The sequence below is a fragment of the Triplophysa rosa genome, linkage group LG6, assembly GCF_024868665.1.
Source record: "Triplophysa rosa linkage group LG6, Trosa_1v2, whole genome shotgun sequence".
Lineage (NCBI taxonomy): Eukaryota > Metazoa > Chordata > Actinopteri > Cypriniformes > Nemacheilidae > Triplophysa > Triplophysa rosa.
The window spans coordinates 14,911,573-14,916,906 of NC_079895.1; the positions used below are offsets into that span (position 1 = coordinate 14,911,573).

Below are 5,334 nucleotides of genomic sequence, written 5' to 3' on the forward strand. Positions count from 1 at the left end.
AGTGCTCAAATCTTAAAGGAGTCATCGGATGAAAAAACAAAATTTTCTGTGTTTAAAGTGCAGACCCCAGAGTGTAAATCTATAGAAAAATAGCATATGAATTAGATGTTCTTAAAATATACTCATAAATACGCTAATTAGGCTTCTGGAGTCGTTTTTGAGAGAATTTTATTTTCTGCATCTGAAAACCGGCAAAACCGTAACCGTGACGTAACGAGAGTGATTGCGGTTGATGTAGACAATAGGAAAACAATGGATTGTGATGACAATGAGAGTTCGGAGGATATTATAAATGTTTATTCACATTCGTATGACGGACCACTGCCATACAATTATGAGCCTGATATGCGGACAAGAGAGCAGGACAGAACGGGTTAGACAAAAACGGCCAGAGGAGACAGATTGAGTTGTGGTGTGAGGAGAATCAGTGGAGAACAGGGCAGGTGTCTTGGTGAGAGACCAGTGTTAGCTTATAGATATATACACATTAGCTAGCGATATGTAACAGTGCTCAGATCACAATATTGCATATATTAGTATCATCTATGCAGCCAGTAGCAAAGCTAGTATTAGCTATGAGTATTGATACTTACCAATACCAGACACACTAATAAGCGTTGATCAGTCATACGTCACACTTATTAGTATCCGTACACACTAACCTTACGTGATATAGAGGGTTCTCATTACCACAGGAGAGAGATAAACATGTTTAGTTTTATAGGTGCTCAGCTGAGGAAAGTCAGTGCTGCAGGGAGTTGGATGCATACTGGGCTTTAGTGGACAATGTCACCCCCACACTTGATATCCAGTGCCGGACTCTGAGGGCTTGCTGTCTGAACCCATACGTGCTACAGATAGCCTATATGCACTTCAGACAGGAGCATGGACCACTCCAGGCCAGCAGACATGAGTATGTTTAGAGCAGACTGAGAAGATCATTTATTACTCGGAGCTAAATAATAGTATGTATAAATGAATAGGAAATTAAAGATGTATATATTATAACAATATAATTCTGTTTCTTATTTACAAGTTGCATATATTTTTATATATATTTATCTATGTCACACTTTTTAATGCCATTAGTATAAGACGATCAATACTGATATTTTGTCCCTATGTCCAGACAATACCGCTACTCAGCATACAGGCAAGTTGTCCACTGGGCCTACGGCATTCTGGGTAGGCACATTAGGAAGCCCTTGCCTTCATGTGTTTCCTGAAGAAGGAGGAACTTACAAAGGTTTTGAATGGCCCCATTTTTATGACAACCAGTAAAAAAAATCACAAACACGGATTGTCTTACCGTATAAAATTTGTTTATGATCATATATATATACATATACATATATATCAAGCAGATATGCATTATAGTTAATTCAATTAAGTTGTATTTACATTACTCCAAATCATAAGAAAATGTATCCCATAGCACTGTTAATACCTAACTCACATCACAACATTGCAATTGTTAAAATAAACTATTGAACATTTGAAGTGGATCAAAATCTTTCATCAAAGTTGTACCTGAATTGTGAACAATACCCGTTCTTGTCTTAGGACAACTTTGATTAACTTTTTTGATCCATTTCAAGTGTTGACTACTGTATATACAGTATGTAGATGTACCAAACATACACCACCGAAGGAAACATATACCATCTGACCCACTGAAAACCAAAAAATTAAAACTCATTAAAAAAACGTTTAATAACTTGCCCAACATCTATGTGGGGATCACATTAATTCTTTGTTAACATGTGTTAAATCAAGAATGCTATGCTATATACGCTCCAACAGCCTCATCTTTGTCTGGAAAGGGGAACAGGTGTAGTGGAAGACCTGGTGTATTCCACTCTCAGAGACTCCATGAGGGCTGATGCACATGCTGGGAGAAAGAAGAAAAAGATTACATTAATTGCGACTGCAGTGGCAAGTTGCAAACATTCTTCAAAATATCTTCTTTTGTGTTCTGCATAAGACCGTCATACATGTTTGAAATGACAACAGGGTGAGGAAAGGATGACAGAATTTTCATTTTTGGGTGGACTATCCCTTTAAGATGAAGCATGATTGTACGATCACAATGAGATGGGACTTGTTTTACATTTTGATCATTTTCAGCCACATAATGAACACAGTGTGTTGTACCTGGTTCCATCCACACCTTGTTCCTTACTTCCCCTTTCAGATGTGGATGTGCACAGGAGGGAACATTGGAGTGTCGTATTCATGGATGTCCTGAACATGGTTAACCATGCTTTTCCACTTGGCCTCCATCACATCTCCATCTCCATTAGGAGTGGAAGCTGCAGTCCAGTAGAGGTGGTTAAAACAGCTGGCCCTCACACCCTCTAAAGCGTCCCTGTATCAGAACAGAAACACAAAATGTTAAAAAGGAAAATGTTATTATAGGAAGCCTGAACAAAACTACCTTCATCAAGATACATACTCTTGTCAATATGCCAGATGTCCAAAAAATGGCTTGTTGTTCCTTTTGGACACAACTCCACTTGGCAACCTAAAATGTGGGACACAACACATTGATTATGAGAAATTAGAATTTAGTTTTAAATATAGTCAGCAGCTAGATTTGTTGAGTGTACATGTGCATGTCTTTATAACGTTTTTTCCACGGTTTTGATTTTTTTTGCCAAATGCTTATTAGCTAACGTTAGCTGCAGTGCTTCACAACAAACACATCACGTTGCTTCTAATTATTGAAATCATTAAATAAATCATACTGGTAGTTAGCAAAAACAATACTTAGTTAAAAACCATACTTACGGTCCACAGTTCACGTTTTCGTCGAGCTGCATCTCCGACGGCTCGGTGACCATGTTTCGTGCCAGCGATCGAAGCACATGATGACGGCTGGAACCGCACCAGCTCCAAGTCTCACTTGGTTCATAAGGCATCCCATACTGAACTGCATCATATTGCCGGGATGATAATCCTCAGGTGTAAAGTGAACGCAACACACCACCGCGTTTTTTGAAGCAGATGCAGAGGTGAAGTCCCGTTTTTTCACCTGCACAAAACGCACCCAGGCACCCATACCACCGTCCTTTTTCTTGTTAGGAAACCTGTGGACACGATGTCCTGACAGGCTTGTGCAACCTCCACAAACACAATAATTTACCATGACGATGATAAATTAAAATAAATAACTTGCTAAAACACACTGACTCACGACCGCTCCTACTGAATTACCAACATACTCTGCAGTGAGCCAAGGCAAAGCGTGCATTCGTCTTAGGGATGGGTATCGTTAAGATTTCGATACTGCTTATCGGTCCGCTACTTTAACGGTATTCTTATCGGTACTTTTTGATATAAAAAGAAGCAAATTAGGAACAGAATTAACATTGCTTTATTTGAATAAACATAATTAACAATAAATAAATAGGCTAATTCAAAATAAACAATTTACAACAAAAGAAATTCTTCATTTTCATAAGTTCCTTTGTCATATTTTTTTTCTAAAGGGTAATTTAATTTTACTCTAAATAGTTATGTATTTGAACATGTTTATTTTGTGTATACTGCGCTGAATTATTTCAGTTCTCAGTGCAATAATAAATGATTATATAGGCTGATTTTTTCATTTTTTCAGTTGTTTTAAATAGGGTGAATGGCATTAGCATATATTATATAAAGAATGTCAGAGTTCAAGTAATGTCTGTTAGCATTCAGCATATATACCTGATGTAGATGGGGCATAAGTAAGGGCTAAGCAATCAAAAGCAGTGCATCTCTCTGTCTGTAGGCCTACATGATGCACTTTTGACAGGTGCTTTGACAGATTACTTGTGTTTCCACCCCTACAAACAAAGGTTTTGTTGCACTTGTGGCAACGAGCATTGTCACTGTCGGCATCAACTTTTGGTGAACCACACTTTTGAACGTTTAGTTCTCCCGGCCATCGTCGCGAATTAAGAGCGTCTTTCTTCTGTGCGGCTGTTCGTGTTCGTGTGTGCGCGCTGTGTAGACACAAACTGCGCGAGAGACACGTGACGTGCCGCCTCGCGCGCTCTGCTGGGAATAACGAATATGCTTGCGCCAAAGACTAAATTCTTGGTGCTATTGAAAATTAGAAACTATTGTTGAGATAAAATGTGCAAGATAACTTTAATGTAGCAACAACATATACGATTTTTTTCCCGAGGACCGAAAGCAGAACCGATAAGGGCGGAGCTTTCATAATTTTGCCCCGGGGCCCGTTTAATACCGGGTTTCGCTACCGATTGTCGGTACACGATCCGGGATGCCTGCACGATCCGTTCTGCGCATGCGGTAATTACGTAGTAAACCACGTCACGGTTTCCCTACACTATTGGTATCACGCATGCGATGAAACACTTGACGGCCAGGCGGCACAACTGGCGGCATATTTTTGTAGGCTAAATTGTGTTTTTCATTTAACAGTTCACGGCGGTCTATTTTGATGTTTTTAAATGTATAGAATAGAATGAACCAGCCTCTGTCACGGTTCTCGGGTGAGGTGAGCGACAGGACCCAAGTGCAGACAGGGACGTAAGGGGTTAACAAGACTTTAATTATAAATACAAAGACAAAACAAAAACCCACGATGGGGGACAACAGAACAAAACATGGCAACAGGAACAAAGACTCACTAAACTAACAAGACTAGACTAATAAAACATTACATCAGCTAAAACTAAACTTACTAACAACAGGAACTCACCCCCGTGACACAAGCAATGGACCAGCACAGGACAATGAAACATGAGGACTATATAAAGGGGACGAAATTAAGAAGGGGACAGGTGCGGGGCATGAACTAATAATTATCACTAATGAGGAGAGGAAAGGGTGGGAACAGAGACGCGACACCGGAGAGTGGAAGGCCAACAACGCCAAAACACCTCTCTCCACAAGAAACAAGAGGTTCTGTCATGATTCTGCCACTAGGTCAAGAAAAGCAAGACAAGATGGGGCAGAACCATGACAGTGTTTACATGGTTGCTAATCCAAAATAATAAAGGAGTTGTTACATGAACATACACGATTTTGGTTACATGTGGAATAAAGTCTGAGTCTGTCACTGCAAACCCTCAGTTTCCTCCATACTCCCCTTTGCGATTCATTGCTGTATGGCATTAGGCCTACTTAACTTGCTCTGTTTCGATCTGAGGTCCATAGTATTGTCAAAGACGGTTTGTGTCGTTTTTTTATTAAAAGCTGCTAATATTAGTTAACTTTAAATTGAGTAATTTTGTATTAGTATGGGTCTATATAGGCTAATATATCTATCTATATAATCTAAATGAGGACAATAATCCCTTCAATGGTGTTTACAGAAGACAA

The 5,334-nt window shown here is 39.4% G+C and overlaps 1 long non-coding RNA gene across 1 annotated transcript; it reads right to left on the minus strand.

The window, feature by feature from the left end:
• Positions 1-1,314: 1,314 nt before the first annotated feature.
• Positions 1,315-3,250, minus strand: LOC130555998 (uncharacterized). Its single transcript, XR_008963171.1, has 4 exons — positions 2,791-3,250; positions 2,456-2,524; positions 2,155-2,368; positions 1,315-1,891 (listed from the first exon to the last, which is right to left on the minus strand). It is a non-coding gene; the product is annotated as an uncharacterized LOC130555998 (long non-coding RNA).
• Positions 3,251-5,334: the final 2,084 nt, after the last annotated feature.